Source organism: Triticum urartu, chromosome 5, assembly GCF_003073215.2.
Source record: "Triticum urartu cultivar G1812 chromosome 5, Tu2.1, whole genome shotgun sequence".
Classification (NCBI taxonomy): Eukaryota; Viridiplantae; Streptophyta; class Magnoliopsida; order Poales; family Poaceae; genus Triticum; species Triticum urartu.
Genome location: NC_053026.1, coordinates 63,063,696 through 63,089,710, shown reverse-complemented (window position 1 = coordinate 63,089,710; position 26,015 = coordinate 63,063,696).

The following is a 26,015-nucleotide window of genomic DNA, read 5'->3' as shown; positions in this document are numbered from 1 at the left end:
AAACTAACAGCGGTGTTGGCTTCAAGATTCTTGATAGGTTTAGCTTCAATCCATTTGGTAAACTTGTCGACTGCTACAAGCACATGAGTGAAGCCGCTCCTACCAGTTCTCAGTGGTCCAACCATATCCAATCCCCAAACAGCAAAGGGACAGACGAGGGGAATGGTCTTCAGGCTGACGCTGGCTTGTGAGACATATCAGAGTAAAACTGGCAACCCTCACATCTGTTGACTATATCTTTCGCCATTTCATTTGCTCGCGGCCAATAAAATCCGGCTCGGTATGCTTTAGCCACAATGGCCCGAGAGGACGCATGGTGACCACCAGGTCCCCGAGTGGATGTCGTTGAGGATCATTCGACCTTCTTCTGGCGTTATGCATTTCTGACTGACTCCAGTCACGCTTTCCCTGAACAGCTGTCCTCTTATCATAGTAAAGGCTTTGGATCGACGGACGATCTGTCGGGCCTCTTCTTCATCCTCTGGGAGTTCTTTCCTAAGGATGTACGCAATGTATGGCACTGTCCAGTCGGGAGTGATGACCAGAACCTCCATGATTAGGTCGACCACGGCTGGGACCTCGACTTCAGTCGGATCTGTGGCACTCTTAGGTTGCAGGGGTTCTTCAGTGAAAGGATCTTCCTGAACTGACGGTGTGTGAATGTGTTCCAAAAATACATTGCTGGGAATGGCTTCTCTCTTGGAACCTATCTTTGCCAAATCATCGGCTGCTTGATTTTTCAGTCGGGGTATATGATGGAGCTCTAACCCCTCGAACTTCTTTTCCAACTTCCTCACCGCATTGTAGTAACCAGTCATGGCTGGGCTTCTAATGTCCCACTCCTTCATCACTTGATTGACCACCAATTCTGAGTCGCCGTAAACCATGAGGCGACGGACGTCGAGTGAAATGGCCATACGTAACCCATATAAGAGTGCTTCATATTCTGCTTCGTTATTGGAGGAATCAAAGTGAATCTGGAGGACGTATCTGAGCTTGTCTCCTCGGGGGATACCAGTACCACCCCAGCACCAGAACCATTCAGCATCTTGGAACCATCAAAGAACATGGTCCAGTGCTCCGAGTGAACTTGAGTCAGCAGTTGTTGTTTGATCCACTCGGCGAGGAAATCTGCTATTGCTTGGGACTTAATAGCTTTCTTTGCCTCAAACTTGATATCTAAGGGAAGGAGTTCAATCGCCCATTTTGCCACTCGACCAATTGCTTCTCTGTTGTGCAGAATCTCCGACAATGGAGCGTCGTTGAAGACTGTAATAGAGTGATCAGAGAAATAGTGTGCAACCTTCTTCGTGGTCATGTAAATCCCATAAACAAGCTTCTGATAGTGTGGATATCTCTGCTTTGATGGAGTCAGAACTTCAGAAACATAATAAACCGGGCGTTGAACTTTATAGGCTTTTCCCTCTTCTTCTCGTTCGACCGTAAGTACTGTACTGACGACTTGTCCAGTGGCTGCAATATAAAGCAGTAAAAGCTCTTTGTTGATTGGGGCAGCAAGCACCGGCTGGGTGGAAAGCAGGGCTTTTAGCTCTTCAAATGTTGCATCAGCTTCAGGAGTCCACTCGAACTTATCTGACTTCTTCATCAGTCGGTAGAGAGGCAGTGCCTTCTCACCGAGTCGAGAAATGAATCGACTTAGGGCGGCCAAACAACCAGTAAGCTTCTGGACATCATGCACACGCATAGGGCGTTTCATTCGGAGTATGGCACCGACTTTCTCGGGGTTAGCGTTGATTCCTCATTCGGAAACGAGAAAACTGAGTAATTTTCCTCCTGGAACTCCGAAAGTGCACTTCGATGGATTAAGCTTGATATCATACCTCCTGAGGTTGGCAAAGGTTTCAGCAAGGTCAGCCAGTAGGTTGGAACCTTTACGTGACTTGACCACAATGTCATCCATGCACGCTTCCACATTCTGACTAATTTGAGTGAGTAAACACTTCTGAATCATCCGCATGAATGTGGCTCCAGCGTTCTTCAGGCCGAATGGCATAGTGACATAACAGAAGCACCTGAATGGGGTGATGAAAGCTGTTTTAATCTCATTGGGTCCATACAGACGGGTCTGATGATACCCGGAATAAGCGTCCAAAAAGGACAAACGCTCGCACCCCGCAGTCGAGTCGACTATTTGATCGATGCGAGGGAGAGGAAAGTGATCCTTCGGGCAGGCCCGATTGATATGCTTGAAGTCGATGCACATGCAAAGTGAGTCGTCCTTCTTAGGGACCATGACAACATTAGCTAACCACTCGGAGTGGTAAATCTCTCGAATAAACTCAGCTGCCAGAAGCCGAGCTACTTCTTCATCGATTGCCTTTCTCTTCTGTACGGCGGACCGTCGAAGATGCTCTTTGACCGGTTTCACTTTTGGGTCGACTCGCAAACGGTGCTCAGCCAGTCCCCTGGGAACACCTGGCATGTCAGAGGGTTTCCACGCAAAGATGTCCCAGTTCTCACGGAGGAACTGGGTGAGCGCTTCTTCCTATTTGGAGTCGAGTGTTGTTGAAATGTGGGTCGGAGAAGCATTGGGATCAGTCGGGTGGATACGAATCGATTTCGTTTCACCGGATGACTGAAATGCTGAATCCGTTGCAGGCTTCTTAGCTCGCAGCAAATCACTCGAATCTGCATTTTTCTGATATTCCTGCAATTCCACTACTGCCATCTGCGCATCGGCGATCTTTGAGCCCTTCTGGAAGCACTCTTCTGCCTTCTTTCTATTGCCAGTGATAGTGATCACACCCTTAGGACCAGGCATCTTTAGTTTGAGGTACACATAGCATGGTCGAGCCATAAAATGTGCATAAGCTGGCCTGCCCAGAATAGCGTGATAAGTACTCTGGAAATCCACAACTTCAAATGTCAACTTCTCTTTGCGGTAATTCTTAGAATCACCAAAAACTACGTCAAGAGCAATCTGACCGAGTGATTCAGCCTTCTTGCCTGGAATGACTACATGGAAACTCATATTGCTTTCACTGAGTCTGGACATCGGAATGCCCATCCCTTTCAGCGTCTCTGCATACAAAATATTCAGGCCACTGCCACCATGCATCAGAACTTTAGTCAGTCGAGTGCCTTCGACAACTGGATCGACCACAAAAGCTTGCCTCCCAGGGGTAGCTATGTGCGCCGGGTGATCGGACTGGTCGAATGTGATAGCAGTCTGAGACCATTTCAAATAACTGGGTGTCGCCGGAGCGACCATGTTCACCTCTCTGTTGATGACTTTCAGTCGACTTTTGCTCTAGACATCAATGAAAATCATCAGAGTGGAATTGACATGAGGGTAACCATCGTCACTTTCCTCCTTATCCTCAACTTTGTCTGACTCTTTTTCCTTGTCTTTGGGTTGTTTCTCTCAGAACTGCTGGATTAGGAGCCGACACTGTCGAGTGGTATGCTTCGGGTAAATGATTTTACCGTCTTCATCTTTCTTTGTGTGGATTTGGCATGGCAAATCCAGCACATCATTTCCATCTTGATCTTTTATTTTCTTAGGGTTCCATGGCCCTTTGGGCTTCCCTTTGGACTTTCCCTGAGTCATGGCTAAGGTTTCTCCAGGAGCAGCTGGCTTGGCTTTGCGCTTCTGCTTCTGACTGGAGTTTCCTCCTCCAGTTTCATGGGCGACTGTTTTGTGCTTGCCACTCCGGAGCCGATCCTCCTCTTCACCATTAGCATACTTGGTGGCAATCTCCATCATTTGGCTCAGAGACATGTCTCCGGTCCGACCGAACTTCAGATTCAACTCCCGATACTTAACGCCTTCTTTGAAGGCACAAACTGCTTGGTGATCAGACACATTCTCCACCGTATGATGCAACGTGATCCATCTCTGGATATAATCCCTCAAAGTTTCATTGGTCTTCTGTACACAAGACTGCAGCTCTGTTAACCCTGCTGGTCGCTTGCATGTCAATTCAAAAGTTCTGACAAACACTCGGGCAAGATCTTCCCAACTGTAAATGCTGCTGGGTGCTAATTGATTCAGCGATGCTCTAGCCGATCCTTCCAATATCAGAGGAAGGTGTTTCATGGCCACTTCATCATTGACGCGGCCAATCTGAATAGCCACTCGGTAGTCCTCAAGCCAAGTGTCAGGCTTGGACTCACCAGTGAACTTACTGACTCCAGTCGCCAACCTGAAGTTGGGAGGAATCACCGCGGCCCTGATGGCTCTGCTGAAGCATTCTGGACCTGAGACATGCACTCTGCTGCTGGTTGGTAAATCTCTATCATGACCTTCCCGGTGAGCTCTGTTTCTGTCGACCAAACCCTGAACGAGAATAGATCTCGCACCAAAGCCTGGCTCCCTAGGGTCGACTGGAATCCTTCGCCCAACACTGTTAGGGCGTCTGTGATCATGCTGCCGAGGTATGTACGACCCACTCCTTGTGGGAGGTGTGGGCACTCAACGACGATCGTCATGATCGAGTCGGTGATCATACTGCTCGCGATTTATGTACTAATCGTGCCGGTCTCCACGTCCCTCACGCCTTGGGGGCGATCTTTGGCTGTGAGCCGACTGGACTGTATCTGCAATAACGGACCTGCTATGGATCCTATTCCGCGACTGTGACACAGCTGTATTCTGTTCTCCTGCTGCCCGAAGTAAAGCTCTGATCTGCATTAGACCTCTACCAGCTTCTGATTGGGAGGGCTGAATTGACACTGCTATTTGAGCTACAGTTGTAAGATTCTGGATCGGAGTTCGATATACCTGAGTCGGAGGTGGAAAGAGTTGACGTCGACTGGATTCTGGAACCCATTGACGCGCACGCTCGTCGAGTATGCGCTGGAGATTCTCCAGTCGAGTGTGCTCAGCCAAGTTGGTCAGGCGCGCGTCCTCCAAGGTCCGGTCCTCGAGGGTTACTCCAACAATAGGAGTGTGAAGTGCATCCATGTTCCGGCGGCGAAGTTCTTCCCTCTGCTGTGAAGAGAGGGGCTCGGGGAGCTACTCCTCATGGGCATGCGACAGATCGCCTCCGCCGTCGCCACCGTCGGCGCGGGGGAAGCCGGGAGGACTGCGAGGTCCATCGACCATCAGGACCTCCGCCGCGGGATCACTGCTATCGCACTCGGATGCAGTCTCTTTGGAGCCAGTCGAACAGGCCGTAGAGAGATTCGTCGGGCTCGATTGCCGCGACTTGGGGGTGGCCGACCGGCGAGCCACCGCATGCCTCACCCACCGCTGAAGCCTTGATTGACCGGAATGCTTGCGCCGGTGGGCGACAGGGAGGGAGGATGCCACAGGAGCCGACCGATACTGGGTCGACGGCTGCCGCAGGAGGACACCACGGACGCACGCACGAAAGTGCGTCGCCCCGTGGACGGGGAGTGCGTTGACGTCGAGTGGAGCCTCCCGAAGCCAAGCGGAGTCGTCGGCGACGAACACGAGCGCGCCGAGATGGATCTCGCGGCCCTCAGCCAAACCTCCGCCTGAAACCATGATGAAGGGGATCGGAAAAATTGCAACTTCTCCAACAAGTCGCTAAGACACCTGCCCCAAGGTAGGCGCCAATTGTCATGGTTCTAAGTCTCACAGTAGAATGGGGGGTAGAAATATAGAGAGGCAAGATCCTAGCTATGGAAGAGTTGTACACGCAAGGTTTACGAGTTCAGGCCCTTCTCGGAGGAAGTAATAGCCCTACATCTCGGAGCCCGGAGGCGGTCGACTGGATTATGAGCGTGTGAGTTACAGGGGGTGCGAACCCTTGTCCCAGAGGAGGGGGTGGCTTATATAGAGTGCGCCAGTGTAACACCCCGGATGTAACTTTCCCTATTTGTACTCCAACTCTTGCCGTTTCCGGCGTTAAGTTATATTTATTTCTCGGGTTCGGGTCTTTGTCTCCGTGTGTTGTTGTCTTTGTCATGCATCTCATATCATGTCATCATGTGCATTGCATTTGCATACGTGTTCATCTCATGCATTCGAGCATTTTCCCCGTTGTCCGTTTTGCATTCCGGCGCTTCGTTCTCCTCCGGTGGTCATTTCTAGCTTTCTTTCGTGTGTGGGGATTAAACATTTCCAGATTGGACCGAGACTTGTCATGCGGCCTTGGTTTACTATCGGTAGACCGCCTGTCAAGTTTCGTATCATTTGGACCTCGTTTGATACTCCAACGGTTAACCGAGGGACCGAAAAGGCCTCGTGTGTGTTGCAGCCCAACACCCCTCCAATTTGGCCCAAAACCCACCAAACTCTGCTCCATGTCCTAGATCGTTCGATCACGATCGCGTGGCCGAAAACCGCACCTCATTTGGACTCTCCTAGCTCCACTTATGCCTATAAATAGCCCACTCCATTTTCGGATCTCTCTCTCCCTGAAACCCTAGTCTAAAAAAAAGAGGATCCCCGCCACCGACGGACACGTCCGCCCCCGGCCGGACGCGTCCGCCGCCGCAGCCCGTCCAACCGCAAGCCGCCACGTGGCGCCTCACCACCTCCGCGCCGCCGGCCCGGGCAGGCCCATCGCCGGCCCCCGAGGCCCGCTCCCGCCGCCGCTGTCCTCCTCTTGTCCGGTCGCCCGAGGAGCCCGCACCGCCACCCGCCATCGACGCCGGCCGGCCGCGAACTCGCCGGACCGCCCCGACCTTCGCCTCCCGTCGCCGCCTCGCGGGCTGCCGGCGCCGCCTCGCCCAGCCCCCGCCGCGGGCCACCCCGCCGCCTCGCCGACCCATCCGGCGACCCCGCCGCCCTTCGCCGTCGCCGGCCGACCCCGGATCCGTCCCCGGCGCCTCCTTCAACCCCGGCCATCCTCGGTTTTTGCGAAGTGCTACAGTACCCCGCGGAGAAATCCTAGATCTTTTCGAGGGTTGACTTTTTCCCTCTCCCTCTAATTTTTCGAGAAAACTTTGACCTGCTGTATCTCCGCATCCGTAGCTCCGATTTGGGCATATAGTATATTAAAATGTTCGTCTCGACGAGTACATCATTTCATTCCATTGCATCATTTTTATTTGAGCTCATCTTGATGCCCAAAATGCTGTTAGAAGGAGGCTTTGTGAGTAAATTGTCAGATCTGCTAGTTCATCTTAGACTTTTGTCATTTTTGCCATGATTATTGTGTGCATGCTATGCCTGTGAGTCCTTCATATGTTTTGTTAAGGATTTTTTCTTCTTTACATAGGTGCAACCCATGCATTTTTAGGATGTGTGTGGTAACTTGTGCAAGCTTGCAAAGTGAGGCACCCGGGAAATCTGTTTTCAGAGACTGTTGTTTTCACTAAGTCTGGGATTATTTAGTTCATGATGCCAATGTTCAGCTTGTTTCCTAGTGATCCGTGCCTCTTTTGAGGATGATCAGTAAAGGAGTTTTGTTAATCATGTTATGCTCTATCCATCCATGTCTTTGTTTGCAATTATGGAGCACCTTAGCTTGAGACAATCGAGCTCTACTTTTGCTTCGTGGTGAATCTGGGCAGATCGTCAACTCGTTTGCGATTTTGCCAATGCTATTGTAGTTGATCCGTGCATGCTATGCCATTGTTCTTGCCATGTATAGCTTGTATTTTGTGCCTTCATAATGGATATATGCTTGTCTTGCCATGACTTGCACCGTGGTGAGTGCATCGAGCTCGTTTACATGCCTTCGTGAGTTATATTTCAGCATGTCTCAGTTTTCACTAAGTCTGAAAACTGATTGTGTTTTAGCTATGTTTGTGGGCTTGTTAGTATATTTTGTGAACCCTTTTGGCCCCAGGTCACTTTGGGTCTTTTGTTAAGCTTGTTGAGTAGCTCTATGCCATGTTCTTACTTGTCTTAATAAGGTCATGTATCATGTATTTTTTTCTGCTCCGAAGAGGGCTTCGTGATCTGAAATTTCAGACAACTGTTAATTTCACTAATTCTGGAATCTGTTTTGCTTTTGCGTTTTTGCCATGCTTGTTTGAACCTCATAATGGATGAATTGGACGTGGCTCAGTGCTAGTCTTTTGTTAAGCATCTTGTGTTCATCCCTGCCATGTATTTTGTTGTCATGTTTGGTGGCTGTAGCATGTTCATTTCATTGCGTTTAGATGCCTACTTGCTGTAAATCGCAGACCGGTGTCATTCTTAAAACGCTTGCCATTTCCAAACCGTAACTCCGATTCCGATGATCTTTATATCGTTTTCAAGCGATTTCATCTCATCTTTCCAGTGGCACCCTTGGAATTCCAAGTTGAGGCCAGGTTCATGCATTTCCTGTCATATCTTGCATTTTGCATCCCGCATCGCATCCCGCATAGCATATCTTCATTTCATCATATTGCTTGGTCTTGCACGTGGTTGATTGTATCCTTGTTGCTTGTTTGTCTTGTTTGGGTAGATCCGGGAGAGGAGTTCGCTAACGAGGAGCCCGTTGAGTTTGCTTTTGAGGATCCAGTCAACTCTGACAACTGTGCAGGCAAGATGATCCTACCCTCGAAATCACTACTATCTTTGCTATGCTAGTTTGCTCGCTCTTTGCTATGCCAATGCTACGATGCCTACCTTTTGCTTTTCAGCCTCCCAAATTGCCATGTCAACCTCTAACCCACCATTGTCCTAGCAAACCGTTGATTGGCTATGTTACCGCTTTGCTCAGCCCTTCTTATAGCGTTGCTAGTTGCAGGTGAAGATTGGAGCCGTTCCTTGTTGGAACATTTATTTACTTGTTGGGATATCATTATATTTCTATGTTACCTTAATGCATCTATATACTTGGTAAAGGGTGGAAGGCTCGGCCTCTCGCCTAGTGTTTTGTTCCACTCTTGCCGCCCTAGTTTCCGTCATATCGGTGTTATGTTCCCGGATTTTGCGTTCATTACGCGGTTGGGTTATAATGGGAACCCCTTGACTGTCCGCCTTGAATAAAGCTCCTCCAGCAATGCCCAACCTTGGTTTTACCATTTGCCACCTAGCCTTTCCCTTGGGTTTCGCGGACTCAAGGGTCATCTTATTTTACCCCCCCCCCCGGGCCAGTGCTCCTCTGAGTGTTGGTCCAACCTAGAGCACCGTGCGGGGCCGTCCCTCGGCAACTTGGGTTACGTTGGCTCCCGTACGCTTAGCTTATCCGGTGTGCCCTGAGAATGAGATATGTGCAGCTCCTATCGGGATTTGTCGGCACAGCGGGTGGTGTTGTTGGACTTGTTTTACCATTGTCGGAGTTGTCTTGAATTACCGAGATACCGAGTCTGATCGGAACGTCTTGGGAGGAGGTCTATTCCTTCGTTGACCGTGAGAGCTTGTCATGGGCTAAGTTGGGACTCCCCTGCAGGGATTGAACTTTCGAAAGCCGTGCCCGCGGTTATGGGCAGATGGGAATTTGTTAATGTCCGGTTGTAGATAACTTGAACCTTAATTAATTAAAATGAATCAACTGAGTGTGTTACCGTGATGGCCTCTTCTCGGCGGAGTCCGGGAAGTGGACACGGTGTTGGAGTAATGTTTGCGCAGGTTGCCTTCTAGCTTCTCGCTCGCGCTTTGCCTCCTCTCCTCGCTCTCTTTTGCGTATAAGTTAGCCACCGTATATGCTAGTCGCTTGCTGCAGCTCCACATATAATTGCCTTGTTCTTCCTATAAGCTTGAATAGTCTTGATCGCGAGGGTGCGAGATTGCTGAGTCCCTGTGGCTCACAGATACTATAACTCCAGATGCAGGTCCAGGTGATTCCGTTCCAGGTGACGAGTACGAGCTCAAGTGGGAGTTCGACGAGGACTCTCAGCGTTACTACGTGTCTTTTCCTGATGATCAGTAGTGGTGCCCAGTTGGGGTTTGATTCGGGGCCTTGTCGCATGTTGGGTTTTCTTCTATTTTGGCGCCGTAGTCGGGCCATGAGTGTTTGTATGATGGATGTTATTTATGTACTCTGATGTGACGTGGCGAGTGTAAGCCAACTATGTACCTCTCCCTTTTATTATATATTGCATGGGATGTTGTAATGATTGCCTAACTTGCGACATTGCTTTCAATGCGGTTATGTCTCTAAGTCGTGCCTCGACATGTGGGAGCTATAGCCGCATCGAGGGCGTTACAGCCAGGACCCCAGCTCCCCTCTGTTACACAGGGTTCAATATACATTAAGAGAGGAGCGTTACTGGTAAAGCCAGTAATAAAGATACATAATGACCATTAAAGCTATGACTTAATTCCCGACCATTGCAGAGCAGAGTGGCTTTAGACCTCCTGGTAGTCAAGTGATTGTCTACGCGGTCGAGTGTCTTCAAGACTGTCAAGTGGAACATTGCTTCATGGTTGAGTGGATGATGATTCTTCTTCAAAAGTTTCTGGTTCTTTTAGAGATGTCCTTGGGGAGGGTATCCTGGACAGGTCTGTGACCCTACCCTAGGTACATAGCTTCATCAGCTGGCGAGGAGGAGGAGAGTGCACCATGGCCGCAGCTCCCCTGGTCCTCCCAGCGCCAGCATGTGGTGGCTCGGTGGAGCGCCGATCCGAGGGCCCCGCCAGTTGTGGATCGTCTTTGTTTGCAACGGCGATCGAGATTCTTTGCAGCAGGAGGGAAGTCGAGGAGCAGCTGCGCGTGCCAAAGCTTCCGCTGGCGTGGGCGGCAGTGACAACTGCATGGATTGCAGCGCGCTTCGACTTCTAACTACGTTAGAAGGAGCTCCATTACGACCCATCGGCTGCGTGCCATTTTTTCCAGCGCTTCGGCGAGCGTGCTGAACCCCTTCCTCTTGCGGATGACGCACATGGCTCTTCCCATGGCGGTGCCCAGGGTCACCGACGTGGTGTCGCTACTCGGCGCGCACACCATGGGAAGAGTGCGCGGTGGTCGCCGGTGTGGGTGTCCTGGAGGTCGCTGCGCCGCCCAGGGGTGGCACAGCAACACTCCTGGAGGGCCCCGCGCCTGCGAGGGGGCCAGCCCCATCTTTGGATCCGGCGACGTGTAGCTGGTCGTCTGGCACGTGAACGACGCCGCTCAACAGGCTCCGACTGCCTGGGTGATGCTGGTGCTCGCGGGATGCGGCCCGGGTCCTGTCTGCGGCCGGTCCGCTGCTTGTCCGCACCGGCACGGGCCGTTCGGCTCCCAACGAGCCGATCGCCATGGCCGTCTTCTTCTTAGGAGCCATGGCGACGAAGAACTGCTTGGCTAACTACCAAACTAGATTCTCACAATTGCGCCCCCTACCTGGCGCACCAAAGATGTCGGTGTGGAACGACACCTATGGGATCACACGAATCCCTACTACGGTTGCCGGCGCGTAGGGTTGCGAGGAGAGCAGGGCTAGTAGACAACACAAGGATCGTTTACCCAGGATCGGGCCGCGAGGATGCGTAAAACCCTAGTCCTGCTTTGGTGGGTGTATTGCTGAGAGTTCTTGAGCTCTCGAACTAGCTGTGGTCAGTGCGTGGTTCGAAAGAGCCGAATCCTTCTCCAGTATCCCATGGGCCTCCTTTTATAGTTGAAAGGGGCTGCCACAGTGACACACAGGAGGTGGAAAGGCGTACAGTGCTCCGAGCTTATCGCTCGTATTACAGGACAAGACACATTTAATGCGTAGCTTAGGTGTCCCCTTGCTTTATTGGGGACGGGGGCGAGGTCCGTCCCGTCCGTCTCCGCTCCTCCTCGCCTTGACACGCGCCCTGGCCAGTGAGGTGCATGGTGCCATGTAGGCAGGCAGGCAGCTAAGGTGGCGCAGTGGCGGAGCCTTCATGAAGATCTGCATGCCGCCACGCAGGTGCTTGATGAGTTGCCTGGGAGCTGCATGTTGCCACGCAAGTGCCCACCCAGCTGGTTGGGCTGGCAGCTGCATGTGAACAGTGGTGGAAGCTTGGTTGGTGCGAGCCTGGCGGTGGCCCCGCTGGCGTCCTTGGCGAGGGCCTCGCCGGGTGGCCCGGCAAGGGTCTTGCCGTGGCGCGTTGTCGTCCCCGGCAAGGACCTTGCCGGGGGTCTGGTGGCCTTCCTCGGCAGGGATCTTGCCGAGAATCGTCATCTTCTGATCCTCATCTGATCTTGAATATGTCTTCACAAAGATCTGCATGCCACCACAGAGGTGCCTTCCCGATCCCTGGCCCCATTCTGATGACGGTGCTGGGGGCCGTGGGCTCAAGGGTGGCTCGCTCTGTTGGTGTGGGGCGAGCTGTCCCGGCAAGGGTCTTGCCGGGGCCGCTGAGGCCGCCCGGCAAGGGTCTTGCCGGGGGAACCTGCTTCGTCCCTCTGCTCTTTGTGGTCTTGGCCTTGGCGTTGCTTTGATTGTCTTGGGCTTCGGTCTTACCTTGGCTCACCTCCCCTGTTCTGCTTGGTGTGGTCGTGGGCGCGGCTCCGACTGCCCGTGCACAGGTAAAGGGGTACAAAAGCGTGCCCCTATTTTTGTATACCGACAAGAATCTTCTTGGATGATAGTTATTTGATCTTACTGAAAATTCCAGAAACTTTCTGTTCACGAAAACAATTGTTTAAAAACACCAGAACATTATAAAATATTCATTCCAATTGCAGAAGATCAATAAAAAAAAATTTAGGTCGTCCTATTTTGGTAGATTTTTCTGAGTTCCATAAGTTTGTGTTAGTTACAGATTACTACAGATTGTTCTATTTTTGACAGATTCTGTTTTTCGTGTGTTGTTTGCTTATTTTGATGAATCTATGGCTAGTAAAAGAGTTTATAAACCATAGAGAAGTTGGAATAAAGTAGGTTTAACACCAATATAAATAAAGAATGAGTTCAATACAGTACCTTGAAGTGGTGTTTTGTTTTCTTTCGCTAACGGAGCTCACGAGATTTTCTGTTGAGTTTTGTGTTGTGAAGTTTTCAAGTTTTGGTTAAAGATTTGATGAATTATGGAACAAGGAGTGGAAAGAGCCTAAGCTTGGGGATTCCCATGGCACCCAAAGATAATCTAAGGACACCAAAAAGCCAAAGCTTGGGGATGCCCCGGAAGGCATCCCCTCTTTTGTCTTCGTCCATTGGTAACTTTACTTGGAGCTATATTTTTATTCACCACATGATATCTGTTTTGCTTGGAGCGTCTTGTATGATTTGAGTCTTTGCTTTTTAGTTTACCACAATCATCCTTGCTGTACACACCTTTTGAGAGAGACACACATGATTTGGAATTTATTAGAATACTCTATGTGCTTCACTTATATCTTTTGAGCTATATAGTTTTTCCTCTAGTGCTTCACTTATATCTTTTAGAGCACGGTGGTGGATTTGTTCTATAGAAACTATTGTTCTCTCATGCTTCACTTATATTATTTTGAGATTCCTACAAAACAGCATGGTAATTTGCTTTAATTATGATAGGCATCCAAGATTAGTAAAAAAATCTTATGAGTGTGTTGAATACTATGAGAAGTTTGATGCTTTATAATTGTTTTGAGATATGAAGATGGTGATATTAGAGTCATGCTAGTTGAGTAGTTGTGAATTTGAGAAATACTTGTGTTAAAGTTTGTGATTCCCGTAGCATGCATGTATGGTGAAGCGTTATGTGATGAAGTCGGAGCATGATTTATTTATTGATTGTCTTCCTTATGAGTGGCGGTCGGGGACGAGGGATGGTCTTTTCCTACCAATCTATCCCCCTAGGAGCATGCGCGTAATACTTTGCTCTGATAACTTTTAGATTTTTGCAATAAGTATATGAGTTCTTTATGACTAATGTTGAGTCCATGGATTATACGCACATTTCATCCTTCCACCATTGCTAGCCTCTCTAATACCGCGCACTTTTCGCCCGTATCATACACCCATCATATACCTTCCTCAAAACAGCCAACATACCTACCTATCATGGCATTTCCATAGCCATTCCGAGATATATTTCCATGCAACTTACCACCGTTCCGTTTACTATGACACGCTTCATCATTGTCATATTGCTTTGCATGATCATGTAGTTGACATCGTATTTGTGGCAAAGCCACTGTTCATAATTCTTTCATACATGTCACTCTTGATTCATTGCATATCACGGAACACCGTCGGAGGCATTCACATAGAGTCATATTATGTTCTAAGTATTGAGTTGTAACTCTTGAGTTGTAAGTAAATAAAAGTGTGGTGATCATCATTATTAGAGCATTATCCCAAGTGAGGAAAGGATGATGGATACTATGATTCCCCCACAAGTCGGGATGAGACTCCGGACGAAAAAAAGAGGCCAAAAAAAGAAGATAAAAGGCCCAAACAAAAGAAAATGAGAGAAAAAGAGAGAAGGGACAATGCTACTATCCTTTTTCCACACTTGTGCTTCAAAGTAGCACCATGATCTTCATGATAGAGAGTCTCCTATGATATCACTTTCATATACTAGTGGGAATTTTTCATTATAGAACTTGGCTTGTATATTCCAATGATGGGCTTCCTCAAAATTCCCTAGGTCTTCGTGAGCAAGCGAGTTGGATGCACACCCACTTAGTTTCTTTTGTTGAGCTTTCATATACTTATAGCTCTAGTGCATCCGTTGCATGGCAATCCCTACTCGCTCACATTGATATCTATTGATGGGCATCTCCATAGCCCATTGATATGCCTAGTTGATGTGAGACTATATTCTCCTTTTTGTCTTCTCCACAACCACCATTCTATTCCACATATAGTGCTATGTCCATGGCTCACGCTCATGTATTGCGTGAAGATTGAAAAAGTTTGAGAACACCAAAAGTATGAAACAATTTCTTGGCTTGTCATCGGGGTTGTGCATGATTAAATACTTTGTGTGATCAAGATAGAGCATAGCCAGACTATATGATTTTGTAGGGATAACTTTCTTTGGCCATGTTATTTTGAGAAGACATAATTGCTTAGTTAGTATGCTTGAAGTATTATTATTTTTTATGTCAATATTAAACTTTTATCTTGAATCTTTCGGATCTGAATATTCATACCACAAATAAGAGAATTACATTGAAAATTATGCTAAGTAGCATTCCACATCAAAAATTATGTTTTTATCATTTACCTACTCGAGGACGAGCAGGAATTAAGCTTGGGGATGCTTGATACGTCTCCAACGTATCTATAATTTTTTATTGTTCCATGCTATATTATATTCTATTTTGGATGTTTAATGGGCTTTATTATACACTTTTATATTATTTTTGGGACTAACCTATTAACCGGAGGCCCAGCCCGAATTGCTGTTTTTGTGCCTATTTCAGTGTTTCGAAGGAAAAGAATATCAAACGGAGTCCAAACGGAATGAAACCTTTGGGAACGTGATTTTAGGAACAAATGTGATCCAGAGGACTTGGAGTCTACATAAAGATATCAACGAGGAAGGCACGAGGCAGGGGACGCGCCTACCCCCCCACAGGCGCGCCCTCCACCCTCGTGGGGCCCATGTTGCTCCACCGACGTACTTCTTCCTCCTATATATACCCATATACCCTGGAAACATCACATACGGAGCCAAAACCCTATTTCCACCGCCGCAACCTTCTGTACCCGTGAGATCCCATCTTGGGGCCTTTTTCGGCGCTCCGCCGGAGGGGGCATTGATCACGGAGGGCTTCTACATCAACACCATAGCCTCTCCGATGATGTGTGAGTAGTTTACCTCAGACCTTCGGGTCCATAGTTATTAGCTAGATGGCTTCTTCTCTCTCTTTGGATCTCAATAGAAAGTTCTCCTTGATTCTCTTGGAGATCTATTCGATGTAATCTTCTTTTGTGGTGTGTTTGTCGAGATCCGATGAATTGTGGGTTTATGATCAAGATTATCTATAAACAATGTTTGAATCTCCTCTGAATACTTTTATGTATGATTGGTTATCTTTGCAAGTCTCTTCGAATTATCAGTTTGGTTTGGCCTACTAGATTGATCTTTCTTGCAATGGGAGAAGTGCTTAGCTTTGGGTTCAATCTTGCGGTGTCCTTTCCCGGTGACAGCAGGGGCAGCAAGGCACGTATTGTATTGTTGCCATCGAGGATAAAAAGATGGGGTTTATATCATATTGCATGAGTTTATCCCTCTACATCATGTCATCTTACTTAAAGCATTACTCTGTTCTTATGAACTTAATACTCTAGATGCATGCTACATAGCGGTCGATGTGTGGAGTAATAGTAGTAGATGCAGAATCAATTGCTCGACAGTAATTTGTTCACCCACCGTAATACTTATGCTCTTGAGAGAAGCCACTAGTGAAACCTATGGCCCCCGGGTCTATTTTCCATCATATTAATCTTCCAACACTTAGCTATTTTTATTGCCATTTATTTTACTTTGCATCTTTATTTCTCTTTATCATAAAAATACCAAAAATATTATCTTATCATATCTATCAGATCTCACTCTCGTAAGTGACCGTGAAGGGATTGACAACCCCTTTATCGCGTTGGTTGCGAGGTTCTTATTTGTTTGTGTTGGTGCGTGGGACTTGAGCGTGATCTCCTACTGGATTGATACCTTGGTTCTCAAAAACTGAGGAAATACTTACGCTACTTTACTGCATCACCCTTTCCTCTTCAAGGGAAAACCAACGCAGTGCTCAAGAGGTAGCAGTCCCCAGAGGTTTCGTTGCAGCATTGGAGGTTCAGTCGACATTATTGGGAAAAAATCGAGTAGCTCAGAAGGATGACAAAGAAATTGTCGAGATAAAGGAGAGAATGAGCAAAGGAAAGGCCAAAGGTTGTCGTGAGGATGAGCATGACACCTTGTGGTTTGAGGACCGTGTATATGTGCCCAATAATGCGGAGATCGGAAAGTTGATACTTCAAGAAGCTCATGACTCGCCATACTCGATACACCCCGGAAACACCAAGATGTATTTGAAGGAAATATGCCCTAGAGGAAATAATAAAGTTATTATTTATTTCCTCATATCATGATAAATGTTTATTATTCATGCTAGAATTGTATTAACCGGAAACATAATACATGTGTGAATACATAGACAAACATAGTGTCACTAGTATGCATCTACTTGACTAGCTCGTTAATCGAAGATGGTTAAGTTTCCTAGCCATGGACATGAGTTGTCATTTGATTAACGGGATCACATTATTAGGAGAATAATGTGATTGACTCGACCCATTCCGATAGCTTAGCACTTGATCGTTTAGTATGTTGCTATTGCTTTCTTCATGACTTATACATGTTCCTATGACTATGAGATTATGCAACTCCTGTTTACCGGAGGAACACTTTGTGTGCTACCAAACGTAACTGGGTGATTATAAAGGTGCTCTACAGGTGTCTCCGAAGGTACTTGTTGGGTTGGCGTATTTCGAGATTAGGATTTGTCACTCCGATTGTCGGAGAGGTATCTTTGGGCCCTCTTGGTAATGCACATCACTATAAGCCTTACAAGCATTGTAACTAATGAGTTAGTTGCGAGATGATGTATTACGGAACGAGTAAAGATACTTGCCCGTAACGAGATTAAACTAGGTATTGAGATACCGATGATCAAATCTCGGGCAAGTAACATACCGATGACAAAGGGAACAACATATGTTGTTATGCGGTTTGACCGATAAAGATCTTTGTAGAATATGTAGGAGCCAATATGAGCATCCAGGTTCCGCTATTGGTTATTGACCGGAGACGCGTCTCGGTCATGTCTACATAGTTCTCGAACCCGTAGGGTCCGCACGCTTAAAGTTAGATGACGATCGATATTATGAGTTTTGTGTTTTGATGTACCGAAGGTAGTTCGGAGTCCCGGATACGATCACGGACATGACGAGGAGTCTCGAAATGGTCAAGACATAAAGATTGATATATTGACGACTATGTTCGGACACCGGAATGGTTTAGGGGAGTATCGAACATATACCGGAGTACCGGGGGGTTACCGGAACCCCGTGGGCAGTTTAATGGGCCAAGATGGGCCTTAGTGGAGAAGAGGAGGGGCGGCTAGGGCTGGTCGCGCACCCCCTCCCCCTCTAGTCCGAATTGGACAAGGAGGGGGGCGGCGCCCCCTTTCCTTCCCCCTCTCTCCTTCCCATCCTTTCCCCCTCCTACTCCAACTAGGAAAACAGGGAGTCCTACTCCTGGTGGGAGTAGGACTCCTCCCTGGCACGCCCTCCTCCTGGCCGGCCGCCTCCTCCCCATGGTCCTTTTTATACGAGGGTAGGGGGGCACCTCTAGACACAACAATTGATCTCTTAATCTCTTAGCCGTGTGCGGTGCCCCCCTCCACCATATTCCACCTCAATCATATCGTAGCAGTGCTTAGGCGAAGCCCTGCGTTGGTAGCATCATCATCACCGTCACCACGCCGTCGTGCTGACGGAACTCTCCCTCAAAGCTCGGCTGGATCGGAGTTCGAGGGACGTCATCGAGCTGAACGTGTGCTGAACTCGGAGGTGCTGTACGTTTGGTACTCGGGTCGGTCGGATCGTGAAGACGTACGGCTACATCAATCGCGTTGTGCTAACGCTTCCGCTTTCGGTCTACGAGGATACGTGGACACACTCTTCCCTCTCGTTGCTATGCATCACCATGATCCTGTGTGTGCGTAGGATTTTTTTTAAAATTACTACGTTCCCCAACAGTGGTATCAGAGCCTGGTTTTATGCGTAGGTGTTATATGCACGAGTAGAACACAAGTGAGTTGTGGGCGATATAAGTCATACTGCTTACCAGCATGTCATACTTTGGTTTGGCGGTATTGTTGGATGAAGCAGCCCAGACTGACATTACGCGTACGCTTATGCAAGACTGGTTCTACCGACGTTCTTTGCACACAGGTCGTTGGAGGTTGTTAGTTTCTCCAATTTTAGTTGAACCGAGTGTGGCTATGCCCGATCCTTGAGAAGGTTAAAACAGCACTAACTTGACGAACTATCGTTGTGGTTTTGATGCGTAGGTAAGAACGGTTCTTGCTCAGCCCGTAGCAGCCACGTAAAACTTGCAACAACAAAGTAGGTGACGTCTAACTTGTTTTTGCAGGGCATGTTGTGATGTGATATGGTCAAGGCATGATGTTATATTTTATTGTATGAGATGATCATGTTTTGCAACTGAGTTATCGGCAACTAGCAGGAGCCATATGGTTGTCGCTTTATTGTATGCAATGCAATCGCCCTGTAATGCTTTACTTTATCACTAAGTAGTAGAGATAGTTGTAGAAGCAATAGTTGGCGAGACGACAACGATGCTACGATGGAGATCAAGGTGTCGCGCCGATGACGATGGTGATCATGACGGTGCTTCGGAGATGGAGATCACAAGCACAAGATGATGATGGCCATATCATATCACTTATATTGATTGCATGTGATGTTTATGCTTTATGCATCTTATTTTGCTTTGATTGACGGTAGCATTATAAGATGATCTCTCACTAAATTTCAATATAAAAGTGTTCTCCTTGAGTATGCACCGTTGCCAAATTTCGTCGTGCCGAGACACCACGTGATGATCGGGTGTGATAAGCTCTACATTCATCTACAACGGGTGCAAGCCAGTTTTGCACACGTGGAATACTCAGGTTAAACTTGACGAGCCTAGCATATGCAGATATGGCCTCGGAACACTGAGACCGAAAGGTTGAGCGTGAATCATATAGTAGATATGATCAACATAGTGATGTTCACCATTGAAAACTACTCCATCTCATGTGATGATCGGACATGATTTAGTTGATTTGGATCACATGATCACTTAGATGATTAGAGGGATGTCTATCTAAGTGGGAGTTCTTAAGTAATATGATTAATTAAACTTAAATTTATCATGAATTTAGTACCTGATAGTATTTTTCTTGTCGATGTTGATTGTAGATAGATGGCCCGTGCTGTTGTTCCGTTGAATTTTAATGCATTTCTTGAGAAAGCAAAGTTGAAAGATGATGGTAGCAATTACACGGACTGGGTCCGTAACTTGAGGATTATCCTCATTGCTGCGCAGAAGAATTATGTCCTGGAAGCACCGCTGGGTGCCAGGCCTGCTGCAGATGCAACTGACGACGTTAAGAACGTCTGGCAGAGCAAATATGATGACTACCCAATAGTTCAGTGTGCCATGCTTTACGGCTTAGAACCGGGACTTCAACGAAGTTTTGAACGTCATGGAGCATATGAGATGTTCCAGGAGTTGAAGTTAATATTTCAAGAAAATGCCCGGATTGAGAGATATGAAGTCTCCAATAAGTTCTACAACTGTAAGATGGAGGAGAATAGTTCTGTCAGTGAACATATACTCAAAATGTCTGGGTATAACAATCACTTGATTCAACTGGGAGTTAATCTTTCGGATGATAGTGTCATTGACAGAATTCTTCAATCACTGCCACCAAGCTACAAGACCTTCGTGATGAACTATAATATGCAGGGGATGGATAAGACAATTCCCGAGCTCTTCGCAATGCTAAAGGCTGCGGAGGTAGAAATCAAAAAGGAGCATCAAGTGTTGATGGTCAACAAGACCACCAGTTTCAAGAAAAAGGGCAAACGAAAGAAGAAGGGGAACTTCAAGAAGAACAGCAAACAAGTTGCTGCTCAAGAGAAGAAACCCAAGTCTGGACCTAAGCCTGAGACTGAGTGCTTCTACTTCAAGCAGACTGGACACTGGAAGCGGAACTGCCCCAAGTATTTGGCGGATAAGAAGGATGGCAAGGTGAACAAAGGTATATGTGATATACATGTTATTGATGTGTACCTTACTAGAGCTCGCAGTAGCACCTGGGTATTTGATACTGGTTCTGTTGCTAATATTTGCAACTCGAAACATGGACTACGGATTAAGCGAAGACTGGCTAAGGACGAGGTGACGATGCGCGTGGGAAATGGTTCCAAAGTCGATGTGATCGCCGTCGGCACGCTACCTCTACATCTACCTTCGAGATTAGTTTTAGACCTGAATAATTGTTATTTGGTGCCAACGTTGAGCATGAACATTATATCTGGATCTTGTTTGATGCGAGACGGTTATTCATTTAAATTTGAGAATAATGGTTGTTCTATTTATATGAGTAATATCTTTTATGGTCATGCACCCTTGAAGAGTGGTCTATTTTTGTTGAATCTTGATAGTAGTATACACATATTCACAATGTTGAAGCCAAAAGATGCAGAGTTGATAATGATAGTGCAACTTATTTGTGGCACTGCCGTTTGGGTCATATTAGTGTAAAGCGCATGAAGAAACTCCATACTGATGGACTTTTGGAATCACTTGATTATGAATCACTTGGTACTTGCGAACCATGCCTCATGGGCAAGATGACTAAAACGCCATTCTCTGGAACTATGGAGCGAGCAACTGATTTGTTGGAGATCATACATACTGATGTATGTGGTCCAATGAATGTTGAGGCTCGCGGCAGGTATCGTTATTTTCTCACCTTCACAGATGATTTGAGCAGATATGGGTATATCTACTTAATGAAACATAAGTCTGAAACATTTGAAAAGTTCAAAGAATTTCAGAGTGAAGTTGAAAATCATCGTAACAAGAAAATAAAGTATCTACGATCTGATCGTGGAGGAGAATATTTGAGTTACGAGTTTGGTCTACATTTGAAACAATGCGGAATAGTTTCGCAACTCACGCCACCCAGAACACCACAGCGTAATGGTGTGTCCGAATGTCGTAATCGTACTTTACTAGATATGGTGCGATCTATGATGTCTCTTACAGAATTAGCGCTATCATTTTGGGGTTATGCTTTAGAGACGGCTGCATTCATGTTAAATAGGGCACCATCGAAATCCGTTGAGACGACGCCTTATGAACTGTGGTTTGGCAAGAAATCAAAGTTGTCGTTTCTTAAGTTTGGGGCTGTGATGCTTATGTGAAAAAGCTTCAACGTGATAAGTTTGAACCTAAATCGGAGAAATGTGTCTTCGTAGGATACCCAAAGGAAACTGTTGGGTACACCTTCTATCACAGATCCGAAGGCAAGACATTCGTTGCTAAGAATGGATCCTTTCTAGAGAAGGAGTTTCTCTCGAAAGAAGTGAGTGGGAGGAAAGTAGAACTTGATGAGGTAACTGTACATGCTCCCTTATTGGAAAGTAGTTCATCACAGAAACCGGTTCCTGTGACACCTACACCAATTGGTGAGGAAGCTAATGATATCGATCATGAAACTTCAAATCAAGTTACTACTGAACCTCGTAGGTCAACCAGAGTAAGATCCACACCAGAGTGGTACGATAATCCAATTCTGGAGGTCATGTTACTTGACCAAGGTGAACCTACAAACTATGAAGAAGCGATGGTGAGCCCAGATTCCGCAAAATGGCTTGAGGCCATGAAATATGAGATGGGATCCAAGTATGAGAACAAAGTGTGGACTTTGGTTGACTTGCCCGATGATCGGCAAGTGATTGAGAATAAATGGATCTTCAAGAAGAAGACTGATGCTGACGGTAATGTTACTGTCTATAAAGCTCAACTTGTTGCAAAAGGTTTTCGACAAGTTCAAGGGATTGACTACGATGAGACTTTCTCACCCGTAGCGATGCTTATGTCTGTCCGAATCATGTTAGCAATTGCTGCATTTTATGATTATGAAATTTGGCAAATGGATGTCAAAACTGCATTCCTGAATGGATTTCTGGAAGAAGAGTTGTATATGATGCAACCAGAAGGTTTTGTCGATCCAAAGGGAGCTAACAAAGTGTGCAACTCCAGCGATCCATACATGGACTGGTGCAAGCCTCTCGGAGTTGGAATAAACGTTTTGATAGTGTGATCAAAGCCTATGGTTTTATACAGACATTTGGAGAAGCCTGTATTTACAAGAAAGTGAGTGGGAGCTCTGTAGCATTTCTGATATTATATATGGATGACATATTACTGATTGGAAATGATATAGAATTTCTGGATAGCATAAAAGGATACTTGAATAAAAGTTTTTCAATGAAAGACCTCGGTGAAGCTGCTTACATATTAGGCATCAAGATCTATAAATATAGATCAAGACGCTTAATTGGACTTTCACAAAGCACATACCTTGATAAAGTTTTGAAGAAGTTCAAAATGGATCAGGCAAAGAAAGGGTTCTTACCTGTGTTGCAAGGTGTGAAGTTGAGTCATACTCAATGCCCGACCACTGCAGAATATAGAGAGAAAATGAAAGATGTTCCCTATGCTTCAGCCATAGGCTCTATCATGTATGCAATGCTGTGTACCAGACCTGATGTGTGTCTTGCTATTAGCCTAGCAGGGAGGTACCAAAGTAATCCAGGAGTGGATCACTGGACAGCGGTCAAGAACATCCTGAAATACCTGAAAAGGACTAAGGATATGTTTCTCATTTATGGAGGTGACAAAGAGCTAGTCGTAAATGGTTACGTCGATACAAGCTTTAACACTGATCCGGATGATTCTAAATCGCAAACCGGATACGTGTTTACATTGAACGGTGGAGCTGTCAGTTGGTGCAGTTCTAAACAAAGCATCATGGCGGGATCTACGTGTGAAGCGGAGTACATAGCTGCTTCAGAAGCAGCAAATGAAGGAGTCTAGATGAAGGAGTTCATATCCGATCTAGGTGTCATACCTAGTGCATTGGGTCCAATGAAAATCTTTTGTGACAATACAGGTGCAATTGCCTTGGCAAAGGAATCCAGATTTCACAAGAGGACCAAGCACATCAAGAGACGCTTCAATTCCATCCGGGACCAAGTCCAGGTGGGAGACATAGAGATTTGCAAGATACATACGGATCTGAATGTAGCACACCCGTTGACTAAGCCTCTTCCACGAGCAAAACATGATCAGCACCAAAACTCCATGGGTGTTAGAATCATTACTGTGTAATCTAGATTATTGACTCTAGTGCAAGTGGGAGACTGAAGGAAATATGCCCTAGAGGCAATAATAAAGTTATTATTTATTTCCTCATATCATGATAAATGTTTATTATTCATGCTAGAATTGTACTAACCGGAAACATAATACATGTGTGAATACATACACAAACATAGTATCACTAGTATGCCTTTACTTGACTAGCTCGTTAATCCAAGATGGTTAAGTTTCCTAGCCATGGACATGAGTTGTCATTTGATTAACAGGATTACATTATTAGGATAATAATGTGATTGACTTGACCCATTCCGTTAGCTTAGCACTTGATTGTTTAGTATGTTGCTATTGCTTTCTTCATGACTTATACATGTTCTTATGACTATGAGATTATCCAACTCCCGTTTACCGGAGGAACATTTTGTGTTCTACCAAACGTCACAACGTAACTGGGTGATTATAAAGGTGCTCTACAGGTGTCTCCGAAGGTACTTGTTGGGTTGGCGTATTTCGAGATTAGGATTTGTCACTCCAATTGTCAGAGAGGTATCTCTGGGCCCTCTCGGTAATGCACATCACTATAAGCCTTGCAAGCATTGTGACTAATGAGTTAGTTGCGAGATGATGTATTACGGAACGAGTAAAGAGACTTGCCGGTAATGAGATTGAACTAGGTATTGAGATACCGACGATCGAATCTCAGGCAAGTAACATACCGATGACAAAGGGAACAACGTATGTTGTTATGTGGTTTGACCGATAAAGATCTTCGTAGAATATGTAGGAGGCAATATGAGCATCCAGGTTCCTCTATTGGTTATTTACCGGAGGCGTGTCTCGGTCATGTCTACATAGTTCTCGAACCCGTATGGTCCGCACGCTTAAAGTTAGATGATGATCAGTATAATGAGTTTTGTGTTTTGATGTACCGAAGGTAGTTCGGAGTCCCGTATATGATCACGGACATGACGAGGAGTCTCGAAATGGTCGAGACATAAAGATCGATATATTGGACGACTATGTTCGGACACCGGAATGGTTTCGGGGAGTATCGAACATATACCGGAGTACCGGGGGGTTACTGGAACCCCCCGGGGAGTTTAATGGGCCAAGATGGGCCTTAGTGGAGAAGAAGAGGGGCGGCTAGGGCTGGTCGCGCGCTCCTCCCCCTCTAGTACGAATTGGACAAGGGGGGGGGGCGGTGCCCCCTTTCCTTCCCCCTCTCTCCTTCCCTTCCTTTCCCCCTCCTACTCCAACTAGGAAAAGAGGGAGTCTTACTCCCGGTGGGAGTAGGACTCCGCCCTGGTGCACCCTCCTCCTGGCCGGCCGGCCCCTCCCCCTGGTCCTTTCTATACGAGGGTAGGGGGCACCTCTAGACACAACAATTGATCTCTTGATCTCTTAGCCGTGTGCGGTGCCCCCCTCCACCATATTCCACCTCGATCATATCGTATGAGTGCTTAGGCAAAGCCCTGCGTCGGTAGCATCATCATCACCGTCACCACGCCGTCGTGCTGATGGAACTCTCCCTCAAAGCTCGGCTGGATCGGAGTTCGAGGGACTTCATTGAGTTGAACATGTGCTAAACTCAGAGGTGCCGTATACCGAATCGGTCGGATCGTGAAGACGTACGACTACATCAACCGCGGTGTGCTAACGCTTCTGCTTTCGGTATACGAGGGTACGTGGACACACTCTTCCCTCTCGTTGCTATGCATCACCATGAACCTGTGTGTGCGTAGGAATTTTTTTGAAATTACTATGTTCCCCAACAGTATTTGCATTTGAAGGAACGTTTCTGGTGGACTGGAATGAAGAAGGATATTGCCGAGTATGTAGTAGTATGTGATGTATGTTAGAGAGTGAAGGCGGAACATCATAAGCCAACATGATTACTGCAGCCTATGCCGATACCCGAATGGAAGTGGGACAAGCTTGGCATGGATTTTATCACCGGTTTACCCAGGACCCGATCGGGATATGATTCTATCTGGGTAGTAGTCGGTCGTTTGACTAAAGTGGCTCACTTTATCCCAGTGAAGACCACCTAAACAAGTGCGAAGTTGGCCAAGATATATATGACCAGGATCGTATGTCTGCACAGAGTTCCGAGGACCATCGTATCAGATAGAGGAACACATTTTACTTCAAAGTTTTGGCACCAGCTGCACCAAACCTTGGGTACCAGGCTGGAATTCAGTACAACTTTTCATCCGCAGACAGATGGACAGACCGAGAGAGTCAATCAGATTCTGGAGGACATGTTGAGAGCTTGTGCACTAGATTATGGATCTAGTTGGGATGATAACTTGCCCTACGCGGAGTTCTCATACAACAACAACTACCAAGCCAA